Consider the following 18,457-nt stretch of genomic DNA (forward strand, 5'->3'; position numbering starts at 1 on the left):
ACTCCGAGGGCTCTACCAGCACCTGCCTACCTTTCCCTCCAGGCTTTGGGAGAGAGCTCTTCATGATTAGCCACGATAGCGTTGCTATCGATGGAGAGACCAGTGTCCAGCGTCGTGAATGTGAAACTAGGAACGCCGATCGCCAACGGCATCGCAATGAAGAAGACGCCGTCCAAGCTGTCGAACGTGACCCACCGCCTCTCGCTCGTAATCTCCAACAAGAATTCCTCATGGTGGACAACCAGCAAGTGGAGCAGACACCGAGCGCCAATCTGGCTATGGCCACCCACGAGTTGGCTCGACTCTTGCCAACGCTGGAGGTACTCAAGATTCAAGCGCTGCTTAAAGCAGCTCAGGTCCAAGTCAACGACATCCGAAACCCAGCTCCGTCTTATTCGATAGTGACCGCATGCAGTCGTAACCCCCATAGTTTTTGCCATGATGGAGTCGTTATAATAGCGGCCAGATCGTCTAAGGGGGGTCCAGGGGCAATGTTGCCACCAATACCGGATCACAAGGACCACGAAATCAGCGACCAGATCGTAATGCCAACCAGGAGGTTAATCAACCCATGCGCGGTGACACCCACGACCGCATCAACGCCAATCTCGATGCCCGCAATTGCATCGAGAACAGTCGTGCCCATCGACATCAGGCAGAACTCCAACGCCGATAGGGGTACGACGACCAACACGGTGACGCCTGTGACCGCATCAACATAAATCTCGACGCCCGCAATTGCATCGAGAATAGTCGTCCCAGCGACATCAGGTAGAACTCCAACGTCGATAGGGGTACGACGATCAACATGGCAACCCCGTCGGCCTTCGACCACTCGCTATCGAGCCGACGGGACCCCGCCCCTTCACAACAAGGCTGCGAGCTGTACAGTGGCCCGCAGGCTTCAAGATTTTCGGGGTCGATCCCTACGATGGCAAGGCTAATCCCGAGCAGTGGATGCAGCTCTACGAGATCGTCGTACGTGCCACCGAGGGAAACAACGATGTAATGGCAAATATTTGCCTGTCATGCTCTCCCAGACAACCAACAATTGGCTTATAGGCCTAAGGGAGGATTCCATCGAATCTTGGGATGATCTCAAGAAAGTCTTCGTCGAGAATTACATGGCAACGTGCCAGCAGCCTAACACGAAGTATGATATGAAGAAACTCCATCAGACCTCTGGGGAACCTCTACGAAGCTACATTAGGCGCTTCTCTGAAACAAGGAACACCATCCCCAACATCGGGGATAGCGAAGCCATCTCCACTTTCACCAGAGGACTCCATCACCGTCAGGAGCTGCGTTCCAAACTTTACCACAAGAGGCCCTAGACCATCGGCGAACTCCTTAAGATTGCAAACTCATACACAGATTCCGAAGAAGCTGATTGGCAGTTCAAGGACGACGTTGCTCGTGCTTCCCGCTTGCATCGCCACCCACGTCGTGATGATGATCGCCGTGAAGAACGACGTTATGAAGATCGCGACAGGTGTTACGACGATCATGAACGCCGACATAATGATCGGCCATAGGGATCGAGGATTGCACAGCCACGTCACCGTTGACTGGAAAACTTCATCAACAACGTAGAGCAGCCACGCACTAAGCGCAATTTTAATGCTGCCTACGAAAAGCTCATTGATGGTCCGTGCCCAATTCACAACAACAAGCACACCATGCGGCAATGCTATGGCATGGCCAAAGCTTTCCGCGATGAACAGCAGAAACGGCAGACGTGCAAGGACGATGAGTTCGATGACAGCAAGGAGGAGGAGCGTCTTAAGGATGCACGACTTGCTTTCCAAGATGCCAACAAGACGGTTGCAGCGATCTTTGGAGGATGCGCCGCCTCCGAGAGCAAACTCTAGCAGAAGCTCACCGCTCGGCATGTCATGTCGATCACCAAGTACGACACGGTTGACGATCCTAAATATCTAGACTGGTCGGAGCATCCTGTCACATTCAGTAGGGCCGACCAATGGGCAGATATCCTATACCCTAGGCATTTCCCACTCGTGCTAGATCCAACCATCCGCAACGTGCGGTTCAAGAAGGTCCTCATCGACGGTGGGAGTGCCCTCAATATCCTCTTCGCCGAAGCCCTAACTGAGTTAGGCCTCACAAAGGACGATGTCATCCATGTTGATTCTCCATTTTGGGGTATTGTATCTGGCAGAGCGTCCCAACCTTTGGGGCAGATCACCTTGCCAGTCTAGTTTGGCAGCGTCGACCACTTTCGTACTGAGTACGTCAATTTCTTTATGGCAGACTTCGACACCGCCTACCACGCCATTCTTGGTTGTGCCCCATTATGTCTATCCGTCATTGAAGATTCCAACGGAGCAGGGTGTCCTCACCCTACGCGCCAATGTCTCCACCGTCTACGAATGTGAAAGAGGACTCGCCCTTGCCAAAGCAATAGATCTCTCAGCAAGAATGGAGGCTTGCATTGCTGGCTCCAAGAAGGCCCATATGACGTAAAGGCTGCAACCCGACTAGTGTCATATAGGCTCTGCGATCAAGATGGTGTCGACACCCCTAATTCATGGCGCATTGAACACCTTAGGCGTTTCTATCCTTGAGATGTTCTACTAAAGATATGTACTTTTTTATGTATTTCAATAATAATTATATCTGTGATGTTTTCTCCATTTATTTTCCATAATTTCTCTCAAGTTACTTTTTTCTCCATACTAAACATCTTTAAGATGACATATACTATCACCCTTTGATTCGCCGACCAGTCAAGTTCTTCGCGTTATCTAGAAGAAGTCATGTTCTCAGTCTAGCACCTAAACGTGCAAGGGCAATAGTGCTCTGCATCATGGGCAGTCGACAGTGGCTCCTCGGCGATACCTATATTCCTAAGCGCGCACAGGAGCTAAGCTCTTAAAGCCATGGGGTGTGGAATAGCCAGGGCAGATAACAAGATAAAGAATTAACAATGCATTGTTAATATTAAATATTAACATTTTGTACATCTTAAACATAATGTTTCATACATAGCTGTTCGGCATAATGCAGATAAATTTGTTACATGTCATCATGGTTGAGGATCAGCATCGCCGAACAGATCTAAGTCATCCGCCAGCTTGATTGCCGAATCAGACACCTCCTCCTCCAGCTCGGTGATTTGCTCGTCGCTTAGATTTCGAGCAAAGCCACCATCGATTCGTCCGAGCTTCACCGAGGGGTAGAATGATCGGACAATCGCTAGTGCATGGCCCGCGGCAGAACAAGCGACTCCACGAGCGTAATGCTTGAAGTTCTCCAGCGCCAACCTACACCTCTCCACGATGACATCTGACTGTGGTCGCCTATCGGGCTCCGGCGCTGTGGGTCGATGAGGTCTAGCACGGGCTTTATCCCATCAGTCATGGCCTTCATCGTCTCTTTACTAGCCTACAGCCAGAGCGCAAAGTCGCGGAACTGCGCCTGACTATTGGTTCGGATCACTGCAGACAAGGAGGGCAATCATCTTAAAAAGCTTCTCATAGCTAGATGAGTATTAACATGAAGAATAACCCACATTGTAGTTCGTCCGTGAGTCGTTTTTTCGCCGTCCGAGCTTCATCCCTTTGTTTCTCCACCAGCGCGGTGGCTTCCCGCGCTAGCAGAGCTTGGGTCTCCGCCTCCGCCTTGGCGTCTCATGCCAAGCGCGTTTCGGTTTCTGCCTCCACCTTGGCAGCACGCGCCAAACCCGCTTCGGCCTCCGCCTATCTCAAAGCTTCAACAAGCTCTTCACCAATAAAAGATTTCAGTTAGCATGGGCAAACTCAAGAAGACATTTTAACATCATCAAGATTTGACATTATAAGGACTACAAATAGTACACTCTTACCCATGGTGGTGGATTCGTTATGTTGTATGCCCTCTCCTGCCCCACATTGTTCAGTTGGGTGTTAGTTGAAAAAAGCTCCAGGAACCGAGCATAGGCGACGCCCGAACTTATCCTCTTGGGGGCTTCCCGCGCGGTATCTTTGTCACCTGCGTATTCATACGCAGGGTGGACTCTCTCCTTGCTCGGCTGAATCCGGCGGCAGACGAAGTTGATGGCTACACCAATTCCATTAAGATTATTTCGCATGTGACCCAGAATCTACAGAAGCTCAGCGACTTGGGTCATCTCCTCACCATTTGGTCTTGCCGACCAGTTTGCGTTTGGCACTACTAAGTGGTCTATGCCGGCAGACAGGCTCGGTTCAGCATTTCTAATATAAAACCACTTAGCATTCCATCCTTTCAACGACGTGTTAAGAGGCACTTGTATGTATTCTCTAACCATTCCATCCCTCAGCTGCAGATAAACACCGCCGACCACTTTAGGGGACCCAGATCCAAAAAAGGGTTTGAGGCAGAAGAAATAGCAAAAAAGATTGAAGTGTGGAGCGATTCTGATGAACGCTTCGCATAGTTTAATGAAGAGGGAGATATGAAGGATACTGTGGGATGGAGATGGCACAGGCTAATTCCGTAGTAACCAAGAAGTTTCCATAGGAAAGGATGCTCATGAATCCCAAACCCGCGAACAAAAATAAGCCATGAATACAATGAGTTCGCTGGTATCGGGGGTCGGGAATGGTTCACCTACAACAGGGTGCCATCCGGTGGTTGCTTGATCTTGTAGGACAACTTCGAACATCATTCCTTCCAGGATCTTCTGGGTGGTCGTAGATTTGACCCACTCCTGGTCGCGGTGGACCTCGCTGGTACTCTCCGCCACCTCCCTCCCTGGCTTCTTCGGGCTCGAGTGCCTGCGTTTCTTCCCACCCTTCGCCATGGATCGGATTTGATTCGATTTGGCTACAATTTTGATTGCGGAGATGCTGCTGTTGCGGCTATAGCAGTGTGCAAGAAGGCGAAGCACCCAGTACTCTGTGGTTGCGAGGAAGGTGTGCTAATGCGGAATGAGGAGAGTGCACTGCTGTGGGTGGATTGAAACAGTTCGACCCCGACCCTTTATCTTCAGGGTTTTTGGGAAACCGCGCTGACCCCGCCGCATTATTCGCCCCCTCCGCAATATTTGCGCCACCTCCTTCGCGCCTCTCCAACTTCTCTGTCAATTGTTATTTGGGCCGGTATAATGCCCCCCAGCATACTGAATGTTTGAACCTGCTTCGTCGGTTTACATCTCCATATCTTGCCATGGATCTCTAATTTTCGCCATGATCTCCAATTCTCGCCACGAGTCTCCAATTCTCGCCATGGTCTTCAGTTTTCGCCACGATCTCCAATTTTCTCCATGGGTCTCCAATTTCTGCCACGAGTCTTTAATTTTCGCCACGATCTCCAATTTTTGACACGGTCTCTATATTTCTCCACGATCTCCACATTTCTCCATGGTCTCCAAATTTTTCCACGGTGTCTAATTTTCGCCGCGTGTCTCCATTTTCGCCACGGTTCTCCAATATTCTCCATGCTCTCCAATTTTTCTCCATCTTTAAGTGCTCAACACTCTTCAATTTTTAAGGATTTTATTCTTTTAACAAATATGAACAAAGTCCAAATAAACATAAACCGCTCTGCAGGGTATAAAATTCACGGATACATTGCTCCCGATAAACTCCGCTCTATTTTCTTCACCACCGAGTTCATATATTTTATTTTTAAATCATGTACTACCCGTCCTACATATTTGTATTGCAGGATCATCGTTTGGGTGGTCGCACCATCTGGCCTTCGGGTTTCTTCGTCGACCAGTTGGTCGGACCTTTCGGCATTCACTTCTACTCGGTGCTCACTTCTCCACCGACCAGTTGGTTGGGCTGCTCGGTACTTGATTCTTCACCAACCAACTGGTCGGATTGTCTATCGTTTTCATCGTTAGTTACGCTGGGGGCTCGCCAGCTAAGCTGGGGACTTTGTCTGCTGATTCGCTTGTTGGCTTACTTCTCCATCGTTAGTTTCTTCATGTTTTATCTCTCGATATTATTGAATTTTACTCCACGTACCCAGTGCTAAGCGCGGGGACTTCGTCCTTTACACTTCATTCTTTGATCCTGCTACAAGATGCTTCTTTATCTTATAGCAGGCTCGGGGACTAAGTGTGTACACTTTACCTTGCGGTGAATGTATTGTTTTTCCTTCTTACTGGTTTTTCAACTAAGCTAGGGACTAGCTGTGTGCTCGGCTAAGCTGGGAATTGGTTGTTTTGACTAAGTGATCATTGAAATTCTTGGATCCTGACACCAGGCATCTTCTTCACCTACTGTTAGGATCGGGGACTATAATTTATATATTGCACCTTACGGCGCATATATCAGTACTAATATCCTCTTTGCATAAGTCATAGATGATGATCATCTGACTTTGCCAATGAAGCCTAAGTCTGTACACTTCACCTAAGGTGGAAAATTTTTAAATTTTAAACTTGAGCTCCTTACATCTTTCTGGCAAGCCTTACTTGGCTAAGTCCGAGATCAGGTCGGCTGATAAATTGGCTGGCTTCAATTTCCACCAGTCGGATTACCAGTTAAACTGATCGGCACTTTGTTCTATTGATTGGATTACCAGTTAAACTGGTCGACACTTCGTTTTATTGATTGGATTACCAGTTAAAGTGGTCAGATTGCTAGATTTGCTAGTTGACTCCAAGTTAAACTACTCAGACTTGCTCAAGACGGCGTTACTCAGCGGATACAAGACGCTCGGGGACTAGCTGTGGGGGGTATAACCCCAGGTACCCATGGCAATGGACATGGGCAGCACTGCCAGGGGTGGTCCAGCCCATAAGAAGAAGGCGTGTGTCGGTGTTTCGAACAAGCACCGGCAAGCAAATTTATATTGATGCGCGTTAGGCCCGGGTGGTGCGCTAAATGACACAAGATTTATACTGGTTCGGGCTAAATGTCCCTATGTCCAGTCTGTTGCTGCTTGTGTTATTAGCACCGAAAATAGTTCGTAGTAGGAGGTACAAACGGTCGAGAGAGGGACTGGTCCCAAGTCTTTGATGGAAGGGTCGAAAGGTTGCCAAGAGCCTGGTAGCAGCTTGACCGTGTGTGATGTGTGTTGTGTTGTCAAAAGTCGGTCCCTTTGTTGGAGGAAGCACATCCCCTTTTATAGATGAAGAGGACGGCCTTACAAGTGAGAGGGAAAGGGTGTGTATGCTTCCAAGCCTTGTTGTTCACGTCTACCGAGCCTTGTTGTCCATTCCGGTGGGTATGAGATAATGGTAAGCGCCTACAATACTGTCGATGCTGCTGTAGAATGTCAGGGTGGCTACAGAGTACTGCTCTGCGTAGGGCATGGACTCTGGTATAGTGGTTTTGACTTATGAGCCTTACCCAGCCTTGCTCCGCACGCCTTCTAATTCCTATGAGTCCCCATCGGAGGGACGCGGGGTCGAGGTTTGAAGTAGCGCTGTGGGCAAGGCCTTCCGATCGGAGAGGGCGTCTGGAGGCCGAAGCGAGTGCTCCGATCTGATGGGCCCGAGGGATCGTGGAGCAGGCGCCTCTCCCTTGAGACCATAGCGCGGTGACAGCACATCCGTCATTGTGGAGGGCACGAGCCCTTTCCTGGACCGTAGTGGTTGTCGTATGTCTACGTCGAGTTCCGTGTCTGAGGACTGAAGGCGGCGCCTACAACTCTGTAGGGCGAAGAGCATGCGCCTGCAACACTATTCAGGCTCTGCCACGCCTGGAAGGGTCTAAAGCACCCATCCCGTCGTTCCCTGGTAGTACTTTTCCTGCCGGGGCACAGGGTATGGTCCTCGAAGCCGCGGTTGACCCGAACGTCTTGTCCTACCCTGTACCTATCATCATGAGGGAGCAGGGAGAGGTTGTTAGGCGAGACGAAACCAGTCTTCGGACATCGGGCGAGGCGAGGTCCGTCCTCGGACGTCGGGCGAGGTGGAGCCTAGCTTTTATCCGTCGTGCGAGACCGAGCCCAGCCCTCAGGGGTCGGGCGAGGCAGAGTCTAGCCCTTAGCCCTCAGGCGAGGCGGAGCTGACCCAAAGGCGTCTGGCGAGGCGGAGTCGAGCCCAGCCCTCGGGCGAGGCGAAGCTGGCCAAGGGCGTCGGGCGAGGCGGAGTCTAGCCCTTAGCCCTCGGGTGAGGTGGGGCCAAGCCCAGCCCTCGGGCGAGGCGGAGCTGGCCCAAGGGCGTCGGGCGAGGCAGAGTCTAGCCCTTAGCCCTCGGGCGAGACGGAGCTGATCCAAAGGCGTCGGGCGAGGCGGAGTCTGGCCCTTAACCCTCGGGCAAGGCGGAGCTGGCCTAAGGGCGTCGGGCGAGGCGGAACCAAACTCCTGTCATTCGAGCAAGAAACGCAGTGGCGCCCTTGTCCGTCCGGGAGTTTTTAACATTCGATGGTTATTGGTTCCACCTTCTGGGGTACCCCGATACTAGGTTCCCGACAGCGTGTGATGCAAGACACTGATCGGCATGCATCACACAGTTTTAGGAAGGAATCTTGAAGATAGAGAAGGATCTGTTCGGATATGATAGATATCGTATTCCTTGTAAATACTTACCATATACCTGAATAGATCTAGATCTAACCAACTTGTAACCCTGCCCCCAGACTATATAAGGCGGACAGGGACCCTCCTCGAATTCATCTCATATTCAATACAATCTAACAAAGACACATGACGTAGGGTATTACGTCGATCAGACGGCCCGAACCTGTCTAAATCGTTGTCTTTGCGTCTTGTGTCACCATCCGGTTCCTATTACGCGCACCTCCACCGATCATCTACTACCGTGGGTATACCCCTCGGTAGACTGCCGACCAGATTTCATCGACAGGTACTTCTAATCTTGGACTTAGATTCTTAGACAGCCTGGATTAAATTCATGTGTATGCTATGGCCAGTGCTTTAGTGCTGTTGCAAACCTTCATAGTTGGTGCACTATCTTTTTGCTGTGTTGTTTTACAGTGGCACCTAGCACTATCTTTTTGCTGTGTTGCTTTACAGTGGCACCTAGAACTCTCATGACAGATTAAAGTATGATCTGAATTAGTAGTTTTGAGTATAGACTGCATGTTCAGAGCTACTAAGTATGCTTAAATGTAAATTGGCTTACATTAATTAGTGGCAGCGATCTGGTAACTTATTCATCATGTTCTATAAGCAGCTTGTTTTGAGGATGAAACGTAATGCTATCAGAACTCCTGTTTTTTTGTAATTGCTGGTTCGAGTTCAGAAATCTTTTTCCGAAAACTTTCTTCTGTTTCTCCAGATGTTTGGTTAAATACTTGGAGTTTCAGCTTGATTCGTACCTGGAATGGAAGGTCTAGTACATGAGCATGTCCCAAGTTGAGTTTTATGTCATGTGCTTTTTTAAAGGGTATATATTTCACCGGTACAACTGAAATTTTGCTCAATATGATGCTAGGTAAAGAAAAAAACTACCCTTCCAGTCTGTTGTATGGTGACACAGAAAATTACCCTTCTGGGTAGTGGGTTATCAATCTAATATATGATAGTTGCTGTGTTCAAAAAGTTGATAGTTGTATTTTATCTTCATGGTGGTTAACTGGTTCTTTGTGGCTGGGGAGACAAATCCATTGAGTTGGGCAATGAGGATGAGGGCTGCAAAGTGGTGGGCAATATATATCACGACCTATTGATAATTGCAGATGGGCAAGTACCATGTGAACCCTTCTTGCAAGTAATTTGATTAATGTGTACTCTATCCTTTTATCCTTTTTAAGTCATTTTTCCTTGCCTGTATATATTACCACTACTAAGATCTAGTATTATGTACATCTAACAACGAAAAATAGAACTTTGCTCTTAAAAATGAAGTTGAGTATTAAATTATTAATCGAAAATGTGTTCTATCTGATGCCTTCCACTTGTACTCCCCTTTTTCCCTTTAGTCTGCAACTATGGATCATTGGATCTTCTCATCAGCAGTCAAAATAGCAACGTTTGGCAGAATAGTGTACATCTGCTGTTATTGTGTAATTAGTTGTATCACTTTGCTATATTGAGTTTAGAAAAGTCAGCTAATGATTGCAGCATCTGTGTACATACCCAATTGTCATGAGGAAATAGTAACTGCTATTGTTATTTCTAGCATTGTGTACATGTCAGTGGAAGCAGTCTGCAATTTTTGAATAATGTTATGCTCTCTCCCTTCATCTTTTAATTATGCTCTTGGTGTTTGCATGTATCAGCCTGCAGCAAATAATAGCTGAGTGTCAGCAATGCCGATTATGATCCAGCAAGGAAGGCCAAGTCAAAGAACCATCCTTTATATGGGGCTGCACTGAATTTGAACCTAGGGAACTGTACAGTCTGCACTACTGCTTTTGTTGCTAGGTGGATGTGATTTCTTAGCTCATCAAGTGTACTTGTTTGTATAAAGAGTTCGATTGCTTTGTATGTAACTGTATAAAGAATTTGATTAATGGAATGGATGAAACATGACTGATGTATGTAGGACCCTAGTGGAGTTTTTTTTTGTAAATTGTCATCAGTGACACGTCTAACCAAAATACGTCTCTGATGAGAGCTTCCTCAGAGACGAGTTTTGTCCATACGCGTCACTGGTCACTCACATTGGAGACGCGTTTTGGCTTTAAGCGTCACTGATAATTCACATTAGAGACGTGTTTCAGCTATACGTGTCACTGTGGACCATCATTAGTAACGCGCTTTTACACGTTACTGATCTTTTCACATCACATACGCAATGTAAGTGACACGTGTTTTCCGTGTCACTAATGACTGTCTAGACGCGTCACTGATAAGCTTTTCTGGCATAGTGAACGCCAGTGTGCAATCCACAGTGGATTTCATCTCCACTTCAACACAACTGATCAGGGCGTCACCAAGCTGTTTCAGGGTATCGTTGAGGTGACCAAAATCTCTGTGCAGGATAACAAGGCCTGGCAAAAGAATTACATCTCTCGGCAGTGCTACAACGGATCCACAAATTAGGTGATAATAAAATCGTCGTTCTAGGGTTCAAAAGTGTAGCCTACATGGTCAGCGACATTTTAAGTCTTCGATATATGTTCCACACTTCTCTAAACATACACATATATACTCATCACAGCCTTCTAATATTCGCAGTATGCAATTGGTTGCTTGACGACTTGCGATGATATGAGCCCCAAGAACAACTCATGCTCCTTTACTGCGGGTGCTACCAGGTGGACCTTCCTCGGGGCGTGAGGTATTATCATGGCTACTTCAACCCGTTATCCAATACCAGTCAGATATGGAGGGAGCACCCTTGCAATTATGTTACTGTGATGGAGAAAGCAGCCTTCAACTTCAGCACCACTTATGTCACCTCGACGCTGTTTTATGATAGAGACCATGCACAGACACCAGTGGTGATGGAATGGGCAATCACACAACATACATGTGCAGAAGCTAAAATCAGCAAGACTACACCTTATGCGTGTGTTAGCAACAATAGCTATTGTAGCACTAATTATGCGGGCTATGTTTGCAAGTGCTCAGACGGATACGAGGAAGGTAACCCTTACATCGTCGGCGGATGCACAGGTTCATCTTCATCTTCGTTATTTTGATTTTTTACTTCAGTTTCCTTGCTCATGCAAAGGCAGTGGACATATTTCATTTTCAACCAAGCAGCGGATCCTAAAAAAACTTGTACAATACTACATGTATACTTTTCATAGGGGAAATTCACATCCTGAGCGCTAGATGTAGGCTGAAATGATTATTTATTCTAATATATGGTAACTAAGAGTACACTATAGGATGTAGAACACATAATTCTAATAAAATTTTAAAAAAATGTTGAAAAAATGTACAATAGGAACTAATAAGTTCAAAGTTACATTGGAAATCCAAAACCTAGATTCACATAGTTATGACATATAGACTGCAACAAGAGCTAGCATAACTTATATTAATTAAGCTATGGTACTAAACACAGAGTGACGACATAATGAGGCGTGATTGAAACAAGGAAAGCTATGATTATGGAGGAAACCGATTATGCATGGAAACCATGTAAATCTGAGTAATTGATAATTGAAGTTATCACTTCAAGGTTCCTTGAGACAGAAGTTCCCACTCCTAATTTATGAGTTCATTTCAAATGGAACCCTTTATCATCATCTTCATGTTGAAGGACCAATATCATTATCATGGACTGATCGGCTGAGAATTGCACTTGAAGTTGCTAGAGCACTATCCTACCTACATTTCGGCTACTTCAATGCCAATATTTCATAGAGATGTTAAAACCACCAACATACTTCTTGATGATAATTTAACTGCAACTGTGAGATATTAAAATTTACGGGATACTTTATGTTCTAGTTAATAATGGTGGAGGTAAGTAATTTAGATAAAAGCCAAGGGTGTTCCCTACAATAGTTTTTCAGAATGGCATATGTGTGCTTACTTTTGATTATTTCTAATAATGGCGTAATGAGATGCATATTTATGGGCTACCTCAGATTATTTTCGATATTTGCATAACTGGGTAACTTAGGCAATGATTGGGGAGTTTAGCTATTTTGTAATGGCAGAGGTAGGTAATTTAGATATAGTTTTTTGTGTTATTTTGAAGCATTTTTTATAATGGCATAGGACCATAGTTTAAATATAGATCTATAGTTTTGTTTTAGTTTTTTTTTTGGCATGGGTAATATTATAGAAAATAGAATAGATATAATGGCTATTATTGTCAATTTTGATTAAAGTCTACATGGTGGCACAATGTTTTTGAATTTTCAATAAATTGTATGTATTATTTTTATTACATGAGGATTAGTGTGGAGGCTTCGAAAGAACTCACCAATTAGTAATGTTGACATTGTATTAAAAAAATTACCCACCATTGCAATTATAAGATCCGGATAAAGTAACCCCTAGAAATGCATCTATATTAACCATTTCTGCTATTTTGAAATAACACGTGAAGGAACTACCTAAATTTTCATTTAAATTACCCACTATCATTATGAAAGATACTATGAATCAATTCTCAAAATTTGCTTCTAAATACTTCCACGAGACAATACTAAAAGTAAACCAAAATAATCCTTTAATTGAACATCTAAATTAACCACGTATGATATTAGAAAAATGTCTTAAACCACCCCTAATAATATGATTATGTACCACTTTTACCACTATTAATATTAGAAAATAAACTCAATGTAAACAAATATGCTACTTGCCACCTATATAAACTAAGTATAGGTACATGGATGATCCGTAAATATATATACTTTGAGGGCATATGAATCAAGAAATTGTTTCTCGATTGATCACGTGTGACACTAACAATGTCTTCTGAATTATATTAATTCTCCATGACATAAATAAATAATTTATACATTTTATTGAAACACTAATATATCTATATTCACAGATTAACTCGATTCATTTAGTTTTTATAAAAAGTAATACGATACTTCACACATAAATTTTTAGTAAATTCACATCCTGAGCACTCAGTGCAGAATGAAATGATTGTTTCTGCCAATGTGATAACTAAGAGTATAATTTAGGAACAGATAATTTTAATAAAATAAAAGAATTTTGAATAGAATGTACAGAACTAATAAGGTTCAAACTGCACTAGAAAGTCAAAAGCTATATTCATGTTGGGAAAGCCGGATCTCGACAGAGTGTTAAGAGCATGAGGGCTGGGAGCCTTCGACCTATACGGACACAAATACCGAGGCAAAGGATTTCTTGGTTGGAGAGCCGAATGATCTCTCCTATATTGGGGTTCTTTGAGTTCCCTTTTACAGGGTACAGTTACATGTATATCTAAGGTGTATTCCCTCTCTGTTGAGTACACAGCCTCAGGGGCTGGGATGATCTTTACATACACAACCGCCTTCCTAAATGGGCCCTTGATGAGCCTAGGCTTCAGTTGGTCGAGGCTGTTTGACCCGGTCCGAGAGCCCTTGCCGTCCGAGCCATCCTCTCCAGCAGCTAGGGGAACGGCGCGCCCCGAACCTTCAAACACCTTTCTCGGAGTCAATCGCCAGACGCTTATAGTCTTCTCCCCAGATGCCCTCAGGGCCCGCGCGAATGCTCATGTCATCGCTCTCTCCTAGAGGTGTTCTGAAGCCTTCCGGGGCTTCGCGCGAAGGCCAACTCGACGACTCTTGCCGAAAGGTTTGCCTGGCCTTCGGAGTTGATCCATTGGTTGGTTCTCCGGAAGCCTTCGTGTGGATCTAGTCCTCGTCCCCTAAGGACCTTTTGCCTGTAGTCAAAGATTCTTCAAGTCATCATTAGACATGGTTAGTGAACCTTTGGGCGCAAGGCTTCATTCCCCAACATTTCACAAAGTCATGACATATGGACTGATACAAGAGCTAGCATAACTTAAGCTATGGTTTAATTAACACGAGGCAACGATACACTAAGGAGCGAATCAAACAAGGGAAAACTAAAGGTAGGGATAGAAGCCATGTAGAATAATTGATAATTGAAGGCTATCATTTAAATAGAGATTACATAGAACCTATATGAGTGTATTAGAAAATGAATAAAAAGGGAGGGCAAAGATAAGAAATTTTTATTGTCCATTGGTCCTTATGTTATCCCTAGACTTCCGAACATACATAATTTTCTTCTTAATAATCTTCAATGTATATTTATTTTGTAGATACAAATGAGTGTGAGAACCCATAACACAACTCATGCTATGGTGTCTACCGAAACTTACCTGGGAGTTTCCAGTGCTGGTGTCAACATGGGACCTGTGGAAGCCCTTGGATGGATGGGGGGATGTGTCTAGGGTTCATCCGCAGGTAACAAGCCACCGCGTCCACCATATTTACTCCTTTTGTTACAAAGCGATGGTTGTTTTAGTTTTATCCAAAGTAAAATTTATTCAGATTTTAATCAATTTTGTAGAAAAAACACACCAACATTATAATGTAAATTAGTTTCATTAAATCAACAATAAAATATGTCTTGGTAGTCAATGTACCTGACATTTTAGATTTTAGTATATTTTTCTATAAATTTGGTCAAAGTTAGAGAACTTTTATTTAGGATAAAACTAAAACAACCAATACCTTGGAATGGAATGAATAATATTTTTTCCAATCCAACTTCAAGAATTTTGACCCATCATTTTACATTTTAGGTTTAAGCATCGGGCTTGGAGTAGGCAGTGGCACATGTTTCTTGGTTCTAGCACTCATCAGCCCCTCCATAATGCGTAAGATCAAGACAAGAAAAATTAAACAAAAATTTTTCAAGCAAAATTATGGTTTATTGTTGCAACAACTGATATCACGAAATGCAAACATCAGTGAGAGGATGATTATTACCTTAAGGGAGCTAGAGAAAGCTACAAACAATTTCGATAGAGAGCGTGTGATTGGTGGTGGAGGGCATGGTACTGTGTTTAAAGGGAATCTAGGTCTAAATGTTGTGGCAATCAAGAAATCGAAGATTGTAGTACAAAGAGAAATCAATGAATTCATAAATGAAGTCGTCGTTCTTTCTCAAGTGAATCATAGAAATGTGGTTAAGCTTTTAGGATGTTGCCTCGAGATATAAGTTCCACTCCTGATTTATGAGTTCATTTCAAATAGAACCCTTTATCATCATCTTCATGTTGGAGGACCAATATCATTATCATGGGCTGATCGACTAAGAATTGCACTTGAAGTTGCTAGAGCACTATCCTACCTATATTTGGCTGCTTCAATGCCAATATTTCATAGAGATATTAAAACCACCAACATACTTCTTGATGATAATTTAACTGCAAAGGTATCAGACTTTGGTGCTTCAAGGTACATCAGAATTGATCAGACCGGAGTGACTACAGCCATTCAAGGAACAATTGGTTATTTAGATCCCATGTACTATAATACAGGTCGGTTTACTGATAAGAGTGATGTTTTTAGTTTTGGTGTTGTTCGTATAGAATTGCTAACTAGAAGAAAACCATTTTTCTATCGGTCTGACAATGGTGATGATCTTGTTACACGTTTTACATCACTACTCACAAAAGGTAGACCGGGTGACATAATAGATCCTCAGGTTATGGAGGAGGAGGATGGAGAAATCCTAGAAGTAGCTAGATTGGCGACATTGTGTACCAAATCGAGGAGAGATGATCGGCCTCCAATGAGAGAAGTGGAGATGACACTTGAGAATTTAATTTTTAAAAAGTAGCAGGTTCCTTTCATTAAAACATCAAGGAGATATGGTCCTAATCAAACAAGGGATCACAACAAGTCGATTGAATTGGTTACCAATGAAGCAAGCAGGCAATACACTATGGAAATGGAAATCTTGTTGTCAGCAGCGTACCCCAGATGAACTTTTAAGTGTATGCTTATTTGAATGTTTGAATGTGGAAATCTTCTTGTAATAAGTGTAGCCTACTTCCTGTATGTTGTAGGGATGACATTCAAATAATCAGCTGCCCAAGTCGATCACCCATTGAACTTTCATTATGAATGGTGACCATGTTGTTGTAGATCTTTTCTCTGATTCAGTTAGTTCTAGATTTCCAGTTTTTTTTTATGGAACAGGAGGGGTTTAAACCCCTACCGGAAATTTATTGAAAAAGAAATAGCGTAGCAGTACAATCATGAAACAAAGAAGGTCAGGAAGAAACGGTATTTGAAAGAAATGTTTCGGTTCTGAAATAACATATGGCTTGATTTATATCTGATATGTTTTCCAATTTTGTGAGTATTAATCACAATGGTACCAAATCCAAGCCTAACCTGCTGCTAGATCCTGGTGACATGGAAGAACAAGTTCCTTCAACGGCTGATTGGTGATCTTAATTTCTTCCCTATTTCTTTTCCTCTATTTTGTGGGCTTTGATAAATTATTGTCGTGGTTATATATGTGTGTGTTAAATCATGCCTGTTTGGACCCGACCGCGATGGAGCTTTGTGATGGCCACCAACCGGCTGAAGTAGTCCGTGACTCTGCCGTGGCTAGCGACATCTTTCACTTACTCAAGTAAAAGTGCAGCAACTGGATTTTGCAGATCCTTGAAATGTGGACTCACGAGCTGCAAGCCAAGTGTGGTCTCGAGGGTTTTTGTTCTAGTGCACTACAGCTAGACGCAAACCAATAGTACATTTTTTTAGGAGTGTTTGATAGACAGGAATTTGGATATTACAAAATTTGAAACAAAAAGACAAATACGAATATTAATTTTAAGTGTTTTGACGTTTGAGTCCAGGAGAGAACATTTTGTAACCACTTGAATACATGTGAGAGGCATTTGTCAGCAGGCAGTGTGGGTAAGGGTGACAGTGCGTCGAAGTGTTTTTTTTTTCTTTTCCTAAATGTTAGCATGATGTAAATAAATATTATAAAGGTCCAATCACTAAAGGTGGCGTCAGTCAAAGTGTTTACCTGCAGGCAGGGCACAACAGCAGTAGTATACGAACTTGTGTGACAAAAATTAGGAGAACGAAATTTACTTTAGCTGATCAAAATGTAAGCCAATCGCGCGAATCTTGATCGAGGTGACGCAACAGATTGCCGGCTCGGGGCGGCAGCGCCGGCACACCGTGTTTCAGAGAAAGTATATATACTCTTAGCAGCGTCATGGTGCGGTCGTTTTAGCGCACTAACGAAATCACTGTTCCTGGCAGCGTCATGGGAAAAAAAATCCAAAATAGAACAGGTCAGTGCGTTGACAATAGTAATTAAGTCAAGTGTCTCCTCTGCGTCCAATCCTCTATAATATACCCTACAGCTGTGGTGCTGTGAAAAACCAGACCCAGGCAAAGCAACTAATACTCGTCCCATGGAGTTGTCACACCTTCGGCGGTGTGGGGATTCCGATGGCACGGAGTCCTGGCTGCTCGACGAGGTGCGGCGACATCGACGTCCCTTACCCGTTCGGCTTGGAACCACAGTGCGCAATCACCAAGCAGTTTCAACGTAACTCACCTGCACGACGGCTGCGGGCGGCAGGAAGCTGTTTCATGATGATGGTCATGGTAATATAAGTTGGAGGTGATCAACATCTATGTGACGCGCGCATATATAACAAGCTCCGGGTCAAGACTCATATCTCTCGGCAGTGCTACAATCAATCCAACGAAGCGCGGATGAACATTACCGGCACGCCTTACGTGATATCGCACAAGGATAACACAGTCATCTGTCTCGGGTGCGGAAGTTCTGCCTACATGTAAGTAATCTTAATATTCCACGGCACTCTAAACATATTTTTTTTTAGATAAATGATAGTTCATACCCGGCTTCATCTACCAACAGTTAGAATCAGGCCAATTATTATAAGGTTCGGCCCGTAGGCCAACACACGAGCCGTAAAGAACTCCATCTTACAGCCACCCACACAAATGAACAAAGTAAAGTTTTTGACTAAACGAGACCCGTACAAGGCCAACGTCTCTAAACATATACTCCCGTTATTATCCTGAGTGCTATGCTACGAGTATCTATCAACTCCAGCTAGCTGATATGAAATTTTCCGCAACATTCCCAGTACATTATCGGCTGCCAGACGTCATGCGACGATGATCTCAAGGACGGCACACGC

At 44.3% G+C, this 18,457-nt stretch overlaps 1 pseudogene; it reads left to right on the plus strand.

The window, feature by feature from the left end:
• Nucleotides 1-1,679: 1,679 nt before the first annotated feature.
• LOC136500147 (wall-associated receptor kinase-like 9) lies at nucleotides 1,680-16,092 on the plus strand (annotated as a pseudogene).
• Nucleotides 16,093-18,457: the final 2,365 nt, after the last annotated feature.

This window comes from Miscanthus floridulus, chromosome 13 (assembly GCF_019320115.1).
Source record: "Miscanthus floridulus cultivar M001 chromosome 13, ASM1932011v1, whole genome shotgun sequence".
Taxonomy (NCBI): Eukaryota; Viridiplantae; Streptophyta; class Magnoliopsida; order Poales; family Poaceae; genus Miscanthus; species Miscanthus floridulus.